The sequence below is a fragment of the Nerophis lumbriciformis genome, linkage group LG38, assembly GCF_033978685.3.
Source record: "Nerophis lumbriciformis linkage group LG38, RoL_Nlum_v2.1, whole genome shotgun sequence".
Classification (NCBI taxonomy): Eukaryota; Metazoa; Chordata; class Actinopteri; order Syngnathiformes; family Syngnathidae; genus Nerophis; species Nerophis lumbriciformis.
In genome coordinates this window covers 23,056,164-23,072,668 of record NC_084585.2, presented here as the reverse complement: position 1 = coordinate 23,072,668, position 16,505 = coordinate 23,056,164, and the positions used below count along the sequence as shown (strand labels likewise).

At 41.3% G+C, this 16,505-nt stretch overlaps 1 protein-coding gene across 2 annotated transcripts in view; it reads right to left on the bottom strand.

Moving 5' to 3' along the window:
* Window positions 1-15,286, bottom strand: part of grm2a (glutamate receptor, metabotropic 2a) — a 156,039-nt gene extending 140,753 nt beyond the window's left edge. Inside the window, exons 1-2 of one of the 2 annotated variants that reach the window (XM_061932583.2) lie at window positions 14,799-14,872; window positions 11,225-11,343 (exon numbers count right to left, since the gene is read on the bottom strand). The gene's annotated coding sequence lies outside the window, so the exon portion shown is untranslated. Of the gene's footprint in view, window positions 1-11,224; window positions 11,344-14,798 lie in introns of both variants that reach the window. The other variant, XM_061932582.2, reaches the window with a different exon arrangement.
* Between the last annotated feature and the right edge of the window lie 1,219 nt (window positions 15,287-16,505).

Sequence of the window (16,505 nt, the reverse complement as noted above, 5' to 3'; positions counted from 1 at the left end):
GGCAGCAGCCTAAGCAGGGAAACCCAGACTTCCCTCTCCCCAGCCACTTTGTCCAGCTCCTCCCGGGGGATCCCGAGGCGTTCCCAGGCCAGCCGGGAGACATAGTCTTCCCAACGTGTCCTGGGTCTTCCCCGTGGCCTCCTACCGGTCGGACGTACCCTAAACAGGCGATCGGGTGGCATCCTGACCAGATGCCCGAACCACCTCATCTGGCTCCTCTCGATGTGGAGGAGCAGCGGCTTTACTTTGAGCTCCCCCCGGATGACAGAGCTTCTCACCCTATCTCTAAGGGAGAGCCCTGCCCCCCGGCGGAGGAAACTCATTTCGGCCGCTTGTACCCGTGATCTTGTCCTTTCGGTCATAACCCAAAGCTCATGACCATAGGTGAGGATGGGAACGTAGATCGACCGGTAAATTGAGAGCTTTGCCTTCCGGCTCAGCTCCTTCTTCACCACAACGGATCGATACAGCGTCCACATTACTGAAGATGCCGCACCGATCTCACGATCCACTCTTCCCTCACTCGTGAACAAGACTCCGAGGTACTTGAACTCCTTCACTTGGGGAAGGGTCTCCTCCCCAACCCGAAGATGGCATTCCACCCTTTTCCGGGCGAGAACCATGGACTCGGGCTTGGAGGTGCTGATTCTCATCCCAGTCGCTTCACACTCGGCTGCGAACCGATCCAGCGAGAGCTGAAGATCCTGGCCAGATGAAGCCATCAGGACCACATCATCTGCAAAAAGCAGATACCTAATCCTGCAGCCACCAAACCGGATCCCCTCAACGCCTTGACTGCGCCTAGAAATTCTGTCCATAAAAGTTATGAACAGAATCGGTGACAAAGGGCAGCCTTGGCGGAGTCCAACCCTCACTGGAAACGTGTCCGACTTACTGCCGGAAATGTGGACCAAGCTCTGACACTGATCATACAAGGAGCGGACCGCCAAAATCAGACAGTCCGATACCCCATACTCTCTGAGCACTCCCCACAGGACCTCCCGAGGGACACGGTTGAATGCCTTCTCCAAGTCCACAAAGCACATGTAGACTGGTTGGGCAAACTCCCATGCACCCTCAAGGACCCTACCGAGAGTATAGAGCTGGTCCACAGTTCCACGACCAGGACGAAAACCACACTGTTCCTCCTGAATCCGAGGTTCGACTATCCGGCGAAGCCTCCTCTCCAGTACACCTGAATAGACCTTACCGGGAAGGCTGAAGAGTGTGATCCCACGATAGTTAGAACACACCCTCCGGTTTCCCTTCTTAAAGAGAGGAACCACCACCCCGGTCTGCCAATCCAGAGGTACCGCCCCCGATGTCCACGCGATGCTGCAGAGTCTTGTCAACCAAGACAGCCCCACAGCATCCAGAGCCTTAAGGAACTCCGGGCAGATCTCATCCACCCCCGGGGCCTTGCCACCGAGGAGCTTTTTAACTACCTCAGCAACCTCAGCCCCAGAAATAGAAGAGCCCACCACAGACGCCCCAGGCCCTGCTTCCTCATAGGAAGACGTGTTGGTGGGATTGAGGAGGTCTTCGAAGTATTCCCTCCACCGATCCACAACATCCGCAGTCGAGGTCAGCAGAACACCATCCTCACCATACACGGTGTTGATAGTGCACTGCTTCCTTTTCCTGAGGCGGCGGATGGTGGTCCAGAATCGCTTCAAAGCCGTCCGGAAGTCGTTTTCCATGGCTTCCCCAAACTCCTCCCATGTCCGAGTTTTTGCCTCCGCAACCGCTGAAGCCGCACACCGCTTGGCCTGTCGGTACCTGTCCGCTGCCTCAGGAGTCCTATGAGCCAAAAGAACCCGATAGGAGTCCTTCTTCAGCTTGACGGCATCCCTCACCGCCTGTGTCCACCAACGGATTCTAGGATTACCGCCACGACAGTCACCAACTACCTTGCGGCCACAGCTCCAATCAGCTGCCTCGACAATAGAGGCGCGGAACATGGTCCACTCGGACTCAATGTCCAGCACCTCCCTCGTGACATGTTCAAAGTTCTTCTGGAGGTGGGAATTGAAACTCTCTTTGACAGGGGACTCTGCCAGACTTTCCCAGCAAACCCTCACAATGCGTTTGGGCCTGCCAGGTCTGTCCGGCATCCTGCCCCACCATCGCAGCCAACTCACCACCAGGTGGTGATCGGTTGAAAGCTCCGCCCCTCTCTTCACCCGAGTGTCCAAAACATGAGGCCGCAAATCCGATGACACAACTACAAAGTCGATCATGGAACTGCGGCCTAGGGTGTCCTGGTGCCAAGTGCACATATGGACACCCTTATGTTCGAACATGGTGTTCATTATGGACAATCTGTGACGGGCACAAAAGTCCAATAACAAAACACCACTCGGGTTCAGATCCGGGCGGCCATTCTTCCCAATCACGCCTCTCCAGGTTTCACTGTCGCTGCCAACATGAGCATTGAAGTCCCCCAGTAGAACAAGGGAATCACCCGGGGGAGCACTCTCAAGTACTCCCTCGAGTGAATCCAAAAAGGGTGGGTACTCTGAGCTGCAGTTTGGCGCGTAAGCGCAAACCACAGTCAGGACCCGTCCCCCCACCCGAAGGCGAAGGGAAGCTACCCTCTCGTCCACCGGGTTGAACTCAACGTGCAGGCTCTGAGCCGGGGGGCAACAAGAATTGCCACCCCAGCCCGTCGCCTCTCATGTGCCGGCAAAGCCAGAGTGGAAGAAAGTCCAGCCCCTCTCGAGAGAACTGGTTCCAGAGCCCTTGCTGTGCGTCGAAGTGAGTCCAACTATATCTAGCCGAAACTTCTCGACCTCGCGCACTAGCTCAGGCTCCTTCCCCCCCAGCGAGGTGACGTTCCACGTCCCAAGAGCTAGCTTCTGTAGCCGAGGATCGGACCGCCAAGTGCCCTGCCTTCGGCTTCCGCCCAGCTCACACTGCACCCGACCTCTATGGCCCCTGCTATGGGTGGTGAGCCCATTAGAGGGGGGACCCACGTTGCCTCTTCGGGCTGTGCCCGGCCGGGCCCCATGGGGACAGGCCCGGCCACCAGGCGCTCGCCATAAGTACCCCACCTCCGGGCCTGGCTCCAGAGGGGGGCCCCGGTGACCCGCGTCCGGGCGAGGGAAATCTGGGTCCTTTATTTTTATTCGTCATGGAGGTCTTCGAGCTGCTCTTTGTCTGATCCCTCACCTAGGACCAGTTTGTCTTGGGAGACCCTACCTGGGGGCATAAAGCCCCCGGACAACATAGCTCCTAGGATCATTGGGACACACAAACTCCTCTACCACGGTAAGGTGGCAGCTCAGAGAGGAGTATCTCTAAAGTAAATAATGATTTCCTTATTACTAACAAGAGTGATGTAATTTCCCCATCCCTACTTTGGGAAACATTAAAGGTGGTAGTCCGAGGAGAGATTATATCGTACTGTGCAAAATTTAATGAAATGAAAAAACAAAAACAGAATCAGCTCATTGAGAGCATAACAGAATTGAACAGACAATTAGCATTATCACCTGAATTAGATAAAGAGAGACAAAACCTTAAAATGAAATTTATCTCAATGTCAACACAAGAAACCGAAAAACTTATTTTAAAAACTCGTGGAGTTTTTTATGAACATGGCGAGAAGGCAGGACGCCTTCTGTCACGTCAAATTAAAAAACAATCCATATCCCTGCAAATTAAACAGATTGGAACTCCGTCATGTGAATTGACAGTAATGCCTTCAGTCATAAACGAGACCTTTAAACCTTTTACTCGAAATCCGTATTTTCCGCACCATAAGCCGCCCTGGGTTATAAGCCGCGCCTTCAATGAACAGCATATTTCAAAACTTTGTCCACCTATAAGCCGCCCCGTGTTATAAGCCGCATCTAACTGCGCTAAAGGGAATGTCAAAAAAACAGTCAGATAGGTCAGTCAAACTTTAATAATATATTAAAAACCAGCGTGATGTGGGCGCGCATGGAGTCGTATATCAACATGGACGGAGCTGCGTGAAAAAAGCCACCCGGCCTCTTCGCGTAAACTTCCCTTAACCACTCGCTCATCTTTTCTTCATCCATCCATCCCTTCGAGTTAGCTTTTATGATGACGCCGGCTGGAAAGGTCTCTTTTGGCAAGGTCTTCCTTTTGAATATCACCATGGGTGGAAGTTTCTGGCCATTAGCATGGCAAGCTAGAACCACAGTGAAGGATGACTTCTCATTCCCTGTGGTGCGAATATTCACCGTACGTGCTCCCGTTGTATCCACAGTGCGGTTCACAGGAATATCAAAAGTCAGTGGAACCTCGTCCATGTTGATAATGTTCTCTGGCCGGATCTTTTTTTCAGCTATCTTGTTTTTACAATATGCACGGAAAGTAGCCAGCTTTTCTTGAAAGTCTTTAGGCAGTTGCTGTGAAATAGTAGTCCGTGTGCGGATGGAGAGATTGCGTCTTTTCATGAACCGGAAACCTGTCGCTTAGTAGGAGCCATTTTGTGGTCTTTACAGATGTAAACACACAAAGGAAATGAAACGTAATATCCGCGCGCTTCTTCTTCTTCTACGGGGGCGGGTGGTTGCTTACAGTAGAAGAAGAAGCGCTTCCTCTTCTATGGGGGCGGGTGCTTACCTTGGCGGTTGCTTGCCGTAGAAGAAGAAGCGCTTCCGCTTCTACGGGGAAAAAAGATGGCGGCTGTTTACTGTAGTTGCGAGACCTAAACTTTATGAAAATGAATCTTAATATTAATCCATATATAAAGCGCACCGGGTTATAAGCCGCACTGTCAGCTTTTGAGTAAATTTGTGGTTTTTAGGTGCGGCTAATAGTGCGGAAAATACGGTACCTCTCAACCTCCAACTGACAAAACAGCTATGATGAGTTTTCTGGACAACCCAAAATTTCCACACTTATATGCTCAGAAGAGCGAAAGGGATCGACCTTTAGAGAGTTGTGAAATAATAGACTCAATTAAATTAACACATAGTGGTAAGGCCCCGGGGCTAGACGGCTATCCTACAGAGTTAAAAAAAAAAATTGCCAATAAGTTAGCTCCTCTCCTTTTAGACATGTTCAATGATTCTTTGGACCAGAGAGTACTACCTCAAATTCTCACGGAGGCATCGATAACCTTATTACTGAAACCAGGTTAAGTTCCTATCGCCCCATTTCTCTTCTAAATGTTGATTATAAGATTCTAGCAAAAGCACTGGCTTTGCGACTTTAAACAAATATGCCAAGTATCATTTCACCAGTCCAAACAGGGTTTATGAAAAACCGACACACTTTCTCCAACATACGACACCTCATTGAAATATTTTTTTCCCCCATCATTCCAGGGTGGAATGGAGTTATTTGTTAGAAGTCTTAAGAATGTTGTGCATTGGGTCTAGTTACATATCTTGGATAGCACTATTATACTCTCCATCCATAAGCATCAATTGGTTGAAATCTCAATAATTTACACTTAGCAAGGGAACCCATCAAGGGTGCCCTCTGAGCCCGTTTTTGTTCGCAGTGGCAATTGAACCTCTATCTATTGCACTTAAATCGGCTAGTTTTAGCAAAGCAATCAGCAGATGCGATTCGGAACATACACTTTGTGTTCATTTCGGATCCAATACCTAGCATCCCTAAGATAGTTGAACTGCTCAACACTTTTGGAACTTTTTCAGGTTATAAATTTAACTTTTCTAAGAGTGAGTGTTTCCCCATAAATGACTTAGCTTTTGAGATTCCCGATGCCTATCTCTCATTTAAAATGTCTAAGAACAGCTTAAAATACTGTCATAAAATGCCAGATCTCTACAAGAATAACTTTACACCCCTAATTGACAAGATTAAATCTGATCTGGAAAAGTGGAATCGTTTGCATAGGGTTAATTACATTTCTGTATTTTTTTCACTGCCTCCCAAATTTTTTACTAAACTCCATTTTTAATACTGTAAATAAATTAATCTCATCATTTATTTGGAAAAGCAAAACTCCTAGGATAAGGGGATAATCTTTACAGAGGCAAAGATCTGTAGGTGGTTTGTCACTCCCTAACTTAAGATGTTACTATAGGGCACCCAACATACACAAAATGATTTTCTTGATCCGCGAACCTGAATTGAGCTGGAGCAGACTGGAAGCTGAATCATGTTCTACCTCGCGCCTTGCTCTGCTTACATCAAAACTGCCTTTTAGATCATCCCAGTTTACATGTAACACAATTGTTATCTCCACTCTTAGAATTTGGTCTCAATTAAATGCACTTTTGGACTGCGAGGATTATCTAACTACAGCCCCATTCATAATAATGATCTCTTTCTTATTCCAAACACAGATCAAGCTTTTTCTCGAATAAAGCTTTTTCTCGATGGCAGAGCTCAGGCCTGGATCTTTATATTAGCTATGTCTTTGCTAGCTTCAGTGAACTATGTGCAACTTTTAATCTCCCTAACTCTCACCTATTCTGTTACTTTCAAGTCCGTAACTTCGCTAAATCAAATAGCAGTTATTTTCCCAGTAGTTCACCTCAATCAGTAATAGACTAAATTTTGGAAATCTCCACAAATCAGAAGGGCACCATTTCTCAAATTTACATCCTAATCTCCCACCTTTAAAGAGACATCTATAGAAAGGACTGGAAAGCAGAATTAGGCAAAGTTTTGGATGACAGTGACTGGAAATCTCCATTGATACACATAAACGATTGCACATCTTGCTCAAAGCTTAATCTGATACAGTTTATGGTTGTCCACCGCACCTACTTTGCTAACTCTAAACTTTCCAAAATGTATGCTAATATTGCAGACACATGTAATCGAGGTCAATTGACTCCCGCAAACATGACACACATGTTCTGGTCCTGTCCCTGTCTGAAAGCCTACTGGAATAATATTTTTAAACATCTTGCAGATGCACTAAATTTAAAGTTGACACCTTGCGCAGAATTGGATATTTTTGCAATTCTACCAAACTCCCCCCAAATTAAGCAGTTTTAAGGATAGAATTGCCTTTGCATCCTTACTAGCTCGTAAAAGGATTTTGTTGGAGTGGAAATCACAGTTTGCCCCCAAGACCTCCCTGTAGGTTAAGGACCTCAAATTTTACTTACAAAGCCCTAAACCAGTAAAGTTGGCACGTTGTCTAAAATAAATAAATAAAAACAAAATACAATGATTTGCAAATCCTTTTCAACATATATATTCAATTGAATAGACTGCAAAAACAAGATGTTTAACGTTGGAACTGGAAAACTTTGTTATTTTTTGCAAATATTAGCACATTTGGAATTTGATGCCTGCAACATGTTTCAAAAAAGCTGGCACAAGTGGCAAAAAAGACTGAGAAAGTTGAGAAATGCTCATCAAACACTTATTTGGAACTTCCCACAGGTGTACAGGCTAATTGGGAACAGGTGGGTGCCGTGATTGGGCATAAAAGCAGTTTCCATGAAATGCTCAGTCATTCACAAACAAGGATGGAGCGAAGGTCACCACTTTGTGAACAAATGCCTGAGCAAATTGTCGAACAGTTTAAGAACAACATTTTTCAACGAGCTATTGCAAGAAATTTAGGGATTTCACCATCTACGGTCCGTAATATCATCAAAATATTCAGAGAATCGGGAGAAATCACTGCAAGGCCGAAAACCAACATTGAATTCCCGTAATCTTCGATCCCTCAGGCGGTACTGCATCAAAAAGCGACATCGGTGTGTAAAAGATATCACCACATGGGCTCAGGAACACTTCAGAAAACCACTGTCAGTTTGTCGCTACATCTGTAAGTGCAAGTTAAAACTTTACTATGCAAAGCGAAAGCCATTTATCAACAACACCCAGAAATGCCGCCGGCTTTACTGGGCCCGAGCTCATCATCTAAGATGAGTGTCGGTTTCTCATTACGTGTATTATTTTTTTCCTATCAAATGAAACATTTAAAAAATAAAATAAAATAAAAGCATCCACAAGTATTTTAAAGTCCCTGAGAGAACCAGCATCCTGTTACGCAAAATACAAATGTCCACTGGAATGGATGCAGGTCCTCAGGAGGCTATAGCAATGTGCTGTCATTAATACACTTAACTTATTAACTTAACTTAACCTTATTTAAATACACATTATCAAAAACATCATTACTAAGAATAATATGAACAATTATTGAAAAGTGATTTTCACAGGTGTTTTCTGTCACTAAACTAAAAAGTGTTTGGTGCACGTATATATATACAGTATGTATATATATATATATATATATATATATATATATATATATATACATATATACATATATGTGTGTGTGTATATATATATATATATACGTGTGTGTGTGTATATATATATATATATATATATATATATATATACATACATACATATTTACATATACATATATGAGTGTGCGTGTGTGAAAGAATGTGTGCGGTGTGTATTAGTTATACGTTTTCTCGTCCAAAAACATGACAGACATTGCCATTAATAAATGTTCTCAAACACAAGCACCACAGAGTTATGAACTATGTGTTTATTGCTACTCCTTTAAAGCTAAACTTCAAGTACCATAATATATTATTATTTCAGTGACATTCCACTAACAATTGTATTTTCTCCTCCTGTGCGGCCATCTCTGCTTCCTTCAGCAGATGGCCTTTTTTTTAATTCAGGAACATAAATCCCAGCACCCTCTTTCTCACTTCAAGTCAGACTGTCGGTGGTGGTGGGAGCGGGGGGACAAGAAAAGGAATACGGAAAAAGAATAGCAGATGCGAGTGGGCGGTAGAAGAAGATAACGGAAAGTGAGGTAAGCGACGGGCAGAAGAAATATGTAATTCAAGTGAACTATTATGATCATACCACCCCTAGTGCTGAAGTAGAGGTCATGTGAAGCCTGGAGGAGGCATCTGGGGGTCCACTGTGGAATGACTCCCCCAACAGGAAGCAATGGTAAAGAGACTTGAACCATACAGTGAAATGATATTAACATTAAAGAGACTTGAACCATGCCGTAAAATGATACCAACGATAACGAGACTTCAAACTTGAATTACACAGCAAAATGATATCACGCCAAAGAGACCTGAACCATATAGTGAAACGATATCAACGGTAAAAAGACTTGAACCATACAGTCAAACAATATCAACGGTAAAAGACTTAAACCATACAATGAAATGATATCAACGGTAAAGAGAATTAAACTATACAATAAAATGATACCATGAATTGATTAACGTGGACCCCGACTTAAACAAGTTGAAAAACGTATTGGGGTGTTACCATTTAGTGGTCAATAGTACGGAATATGTACTGTACTGTGCAATCTACTAATAAAAGTCTCAATCAATCAATACCAACGGTAAAGATAATTAAACCATACAATAAAATGATACCAACGGTAAAGAGACTTCAAACTTGGGGCAGCATGGCGTAGTGGGTAGAGCAACCGTGCCAGAAACCTGAGGGTTGCAGGTTCGCTCCCCGCCTCTTACCATCCAAAAATCTCTGCCGTTGTGTCCTTGGGCGGGACACTTCACCCTTTGCCCCCGGTGCCACTCACACCGGTGAATTGAATGATGAATGATAGGTGGTGGTCGGAGGGGCCGTTGGCGCAAATTGCAGCCACGCTTCCGTCAGTCTACCCCAGGGCAGCTGTGGCTATGAAAGTAGCTTACCACCACCAGGTGTGAATGATTGATGGGTTCTACATGTAAAGCGACTTTGGGTACTTAGAAAAGCGCTATATAAATCCCAGTTATTATTATTATTATTAAACTTGAACAATAAATATAATGATATTAACGTTAAAGAGACTTGAACCATACAGTGAAATGATATCAATGGTAAAAAGACCTGAACCATACATCCATCCATCCATTTCCTACCGCTTGTCCATACAGTAAAATGATAAAGAGACTAGAATCGCACAGTAAAATGTTATCAGACTTTCATGGCTGGATGGATGCAGCGTGTTGATGCTAGAACTCAATTTAAATGTTAAAAAAAAAAGAAATATAAAATCTATTGCATGATATTATATTAAGAATTACATATATTTAATGGAAATATAATTAACATAACATGAGCACACGTGCACCAACCGTGCTTCTTTTGGTTTGAAATGCTGTCATTGTTTTCACTTTCTGTAAAAGTAAAAGTACTTAATATTTTCTCACTAAATATAATGGATTTTTTTCATTTTGACAGAAAAAATATATGTACTGCTTGAAATTGCATGCCTTTTCAACTTTGATGTGTCCATTATTGCACCAAATATTACACTATATTATCATACATTCCAAACATTTTTTGTCTAAATAAAAATAAATACAAATACTTAACTTTACAGCAAACTACCCATCAAATTAATAAAAATGGCAATACATTTTACGTTGTTCTTTACAGCATATTACTGGAAATTGAAATTTAAAAACTACTACTGTAATGCGTTAAAATTCTGTTAATTGAGCTGCCAGTTTTTGACTGTAAAATCTACGGTTGTTGTTTTTAACGGTGTATTACTGTAAATGGAAAGACGGTACGTTTGTTTTTGAGGTAGAAAAACTGGCAGCTAACTTGCCAGAAAAAAAAAGAACTTGTACTGTTTTTCCATTAACAATATAATGTTGTAAAAACCAATGTCAATTTAACACAAACATTTTGGCAACTAAGCTGCCAGCTTTTTTCATTACCCCCCCCCCCCCCCCGCCCCCCCCCCAAAAAAAAAACAGTGGCACTGTTTTTCCATTTACCGTAAAATGTTGTAAAAAACAAAACAAAAAAACAACAACAACTATATTTTACAGTAACATTTTGTAAATGTAAAGTTTTTACTGCAAAATCGACAGTCTTCTTAAAACAATTTATATAATTAATAATTAAATCCAGAGGAAAATTCATACATTATCCGCTGTTATCGATGTTTGGATCAATCGACCCTCCCAATAATAAATTAACGAAATTCTCCAAAACAAGATCAGCTGACACTTTTCTCATTTATTTCCGATCTGCTTTTTCTTCTGAAACACACGAATGAGCTCATTTCCCACCGCCATCATCAACACCAGGAAATGCCTCTCCTAAAAATGAGAGGGTCTGACCTTTGCTAATAAGGTCACGCATACAATTAGCAAGTCAGTGAAATAGACATTCTGTGATGTGTGTCCTTGCAAGCGGTGTCGGTGAGAGTGTATTTTTTCTCATGCTTCTCCGATCACCATGGAAACCACATTATTCCACAATGAATATTCCTCATTCCTGTCCGAGCTTTCACCTTCCACTGCACCCCCCACTTCTCCACCTGGAAAAGTAGGGATTCCCTTGCATGTGCTCTTCATCCTCTTGGTCCTCATCAAACATTCATCCTCCAGCTTTGTCTTGCTCATGTCGTTCCTGCAAGACGTGATGACACTTTTTTTTCTGGGGGACTCGCAGGCTTTTTATTGTCCTTTTTGGTCAATGCATTATTCATCATCTTATCACTTTGACAAAAGTTGTCTAACGTCAATAGAAGTGATCTGTTCATTGGTCAATTTTAGTCCCTGGAAACCAATCTAGAGAACAATGTGGAAAATGAAACAATACAAGGAAGTCCACTTTGATATTTGTACAAACCCCATTCCCATATGAGTTGGGAAATTGTATTAGATGTAAATATAAACGGAATACAATGATTTGCAAATCCTTTTCAACCCATATTCAATTGAATGCACTACAAAGACAACATATTTGATGTTCAAACTCATAAACTTTTTTTTTTTTTTTGCAAATATTAATCAACTTAGAATTTCATGGCTGCAACACGTGCCAAAGTAGTTGGGAAAGGGCATGTTCACCACTGTAGTACATCCCCTTTTCTTTTAACAACCCTCAATAAACGTTTGGGAACTGAGAAGACACATTTTTTAAGCTTCTCAGGTGGAATTATTTCCCATTTATGCTTGATGTACAGCTTAAGTTGTTCAACAGTCCGGGGGTCTCCGTTGTGGTATTTTAGGCTTCATAATGCGCCACACATTTTCAATGGGAGACAGGTCTGGACTACAGGCAGGCCATTCTAGAACCTGCACTCTTTTAGTATGAAGCCACGTTGATGTAACACGTGGCTTGGCATTGTCTTGCTGAAATAAGCAGGGGCGTCCATGGTAACGTTGCTTGGATGGCAACATATGTTGCTCCAAAACCTGTATGTACCTTTCAGCATTAATGGTGCCTTCACAGATGTGTAAGTTACCCATGCCTTGGGCACTAATACACCCCCATACCATCACAGATGCTTGCTTTTCAACTTTGCGCTTATAACAATCCGGATGGTTCTTTTCCTCTTTGGTCCGGAGGACACGACGTCCACAGTTTCCAAAAACAATTTGAAAAGTGGACTCGTCAGACCACAGAACACTTTTCCACTTTGTAACAGTCCATCTTAGATGAGCTCAGGCCCAGCGAAGCCGACGGCGTTTCTGGGTGTTGTTGATAAACGGTTTTTGCCTTGCATAGGAGAGTTTTAACTTGCACTTACAGATGTAGCGACCAACTGTAGTTACTGACAGTGGGTTTCTGAAGTGTTCCTGAGCCCATGTGATGATATCCTTTACACACTGATGTCGCTTGTTGATGCAGTACAGCCTGAGGGATCGAAGGTCATGGGCTTAGCTGCTTACATGCAGTGATTTCTCCAGATTCTCTGAACCCTTTAATGATATTACGGACCGTAGATGGTGAAATCCCTAAATTCCTTGCAATAGCTGGTTGAGAAAGGTTTTTCTTATACTGTTCAACAATTTGTTCACGCATTTGTTGACAAAGTGGTGACCCTCGCCCCATCCTTGTTTGTGAATGACTGAGCATTTCATGGAATCTACTTTTATACCCAATCATGGCCCCCACCTGTTCCCAATTTGCCTGTTCACCTGTGGGATGTTCCAAATAAGTGTTTGATGAGCATTCCTCAACTTTATCAGTATTTATTGCCACCTTTCCCAAATTCTTTGTCACGTGTTGCTGGCATCAAATTCTAAAAAAAAAAATGTTTATCAGTTTGAACATCAAATATGTTGTCTTTGTAGAATATTCTACTGAATATGGGTTGAAAATGATTTTCAAATCATTGTATTAAGTTTATATTTACATCTAACACAATTTCCCAACTCATATGGAAACGGGGTTTGTATTTGTGATGAGGCTAAAACATGTTTTTATCAATAGTTAAACGTCTGCAATATTATTATTAGTATAAATTATTCAGCTGTTTCTACATTTCTAGCATATGTGCTTATTTTTGGACATATCTGACCTAATAAGATCCAAAAAGAACACTCAGTCTAATTCAACAATATCATTCATAGGTGTAATATATTGGCCACATTAATATGAATTGTATATTTTTATGTATTAGTACAGTTTACCTGTAATTTATTCTGCTTTTCCTCATTTGTCTTGCAATTATTCTTACAGATTTGAGCAGTTAAAAAAAAAAAAACTTTTTTTTGTTGATGTACATGTAAGTTAGATATGTTTCTATGAACTTTATCATTACATTTTGTTTTTGCTAATAAATATTAGCATTTTTATTTTGTAAAACCAGAAATGTTAAAACAGATTTTTATATTACTTATGATATTATTATTCATATGATTATTATTTATTACATTATACTTACAGTTATTTTCAGGCATTGTTAATGTTATTATTCTACAAAGCACAATGTGGTTGTGGATAATCTGCTTTTCGTATTTTTATTTTTTTTTAACATTTCGGTGGGTTAATTATATAGTTATAGAAATAACATTTAAAAACACAACAAAAACATGTGTTTTTTAAACTAATTGACTCATTGTCAATTATTTTGTATGAATTCGTGAAAAAATGTGTTACAGCATGCAGTCACATCCACTTGTAAGGTAAACTAAATGATAGGTTTTAATAATTAAATGAATCAAGAAAATGTGCTTTTAACCAACAACATAACTCTAACACATTACTATTTCATTCTTTTTTATGAACAAAAATCCTTCAAATGATATACTTGCACACAGAATAAATGTTTTAAGTAATTATAATAAATACAAAATTAATGGGAAGCTGTGTGCCTTTTAGTTATGTATTTGTTATTGTTTGTTATCATCATTCATTGTCATGTTGTTCTGACCTCAGTGAGTATCATTGTGAGGATGCAGCAGATGTTGTAATGTGCATCAGGTGCACAATAGAAGATAAATGCTGGCACAGTGTACACATACAATTACACACATACACACACACACACACACACACACATGCACGCAGACACACTACAGTACACACAACCGTGTGCCACGAGGAAGAAAGAGCAAACAATCAAGAGGAGCTCAGTGACAAAATCTGTCCGCCACACATTAATATCTGCATCTCCTCTACCAGCCAAGTCAACAAATAAATGGAAATAAATGATCAATAATCTATCAACAAAAACTAAACTCTCTCCTTTACAGCATCAATTCAAAATTAACAGGTGACAAGACTATTTTTCTTCTTTGTGCATTTTTTACAGTTCTGTCTGAAATATACTGAACTTATTTTTGCATTTTATGACGCCTGAAATAATAACAAATAAATGGTAACATGTTTTATGTCCATCATGGTGCGACGGTCACGTCATTAGGCACTAATACAAGTGTTAATATTGCAAATGTTGAATTTTCTCTAAAAAACACAACAAAAGAAAATAAATAAATATAATCCTATTTATCAAGAGCAGTTATAGGTATTTACATATATCTAACACGTGAATACATTCAATGTAGAATAAAAACACATCAAATAGTACAAAACAGTCTGAGCATCAAAAGTTGTACCAAATGTCTTCTTACCTGTCCGAGCTTGCTCAGCTTCCAGCGGGCTGGCGAAGCAGCGCTGAGCCGGCACACATCCTCCGGAATGGTCCTGCACGGCTGAATGAATGGAGGAAGGAAAGGAGGGGGCGAGGAAGGAAGGAAGGAAGGAAGGAAGGGAGGAAGGAAGGTAGGAAGGAAGGCGTTGCGCGTCAGGCAGAGGCGCTGTCCGCGGTGCTGAAAAGGAGCGCAGCTTCTCTAATTTTTGTCAGCTGAGGAGACCAGCAAGTTGTTAATGGAAGAAGAAGCTTCTCGAAGATGTCAACGGCATGCAGCACTCAATATGCAGCCCAGAGAACATCGTTACAACTTGCCAGGTCCTCAGAAGATAGAAGAGGAGATGTTTGCTTGCAGGGAAGTGAAGAAGCTGATGGAAGTCACCTCCTTTTTGTGCGCCAGCAGGGAGGAGACATGTTTTTTTTTTTGGTTTGTTTTTTTAACTTAAGGTCCACAAACATGTTGTGACACGTCGTAGGGTGAGTGGGAGGTCAGGTTCAGCTTCCAAATCACCCACACACCCACACACACACACACACACACACGCACGCACACACACACACACACACACACACACGCACACACTCACGCACGCACGCACGCACGCACGCACACAAACACACACACACGCAAACTCACATTTTTATGATAAAAAATTGCAGTAATTCGTCAGAATTCTACTGTGAAAAAAACCTTTGTTCCGTTTTTCGATTTAAAGTACAGTGCAGTAACATTAAAAAAAACTCAGTAGATTTTACGGTAAAAACAAACAAACTCGGTAACCAAAATGTTACTGCTAAAATAAGAGTGGTACCATTTTTACGATTACAGTAATGCACTGTAAAAAATAAATAAAAATTAAAAAAGACATTTTACGGTAACAAAAAAAAAAGAGCTGGTAGTTCTCCACTAAGCCACCACTGCAAATATACAAGTGGTAGTTTTTCCATTTAGAGTAATGCACTGTAAAAACATTTACAGTCGATTATACGATAAAATACTGACAGTTCAGTCGCTAGAATCTTACAATAAATTAATAGTGCTTTTTTTTCATTTAAAGTAATGCACTATAAAAACAAGGACAAAAACAATTATGTTTTACGGTAAAACTGTTGCTAAAATTTTTACTGTAAAAACAAACATAGTACCGTTTTTCCATGTACAGTAATGCACAGGGGAACATAAGTCAGTTGATTTTATGTTAAACAAGCAGCTCAATCATTCAAATTTTACAGTAATAATATAAGTAGTACTGTTTTTTTCTATTTGCAGTAATTCACTGTAAAAAAAAATAAAATTCAAATTTAACGGTAAAAAATTGGCATCTGAATTGTCGGAATGATACGGTAAAAACTAAACTGTTTATCATTTTTAAGTAATTCGCTATGAAAAATAGCGAACAATACACATATATATTTTGCTGTAATAATCATGTCCTCATGAAGCGACATCCTACTTTGACCGTTACTTCAATGAATTGTTGGCACACTTTCATGTTCAGCCTTAGGTACCTGCAGGAACACGTAGTGTGGACATCCATGCCGTGTGGAAGACAGTGGACATATACTGTAGCAAGAAAGATATGCAGGGCATGCAACGTGTCAGACAGTAAGGACATGCAAAGGAAATGTAAGGAAGACACGTGAAGAGGACGGCCTACTACAGCTGTCCTAAGTAGTTTGAGCATGA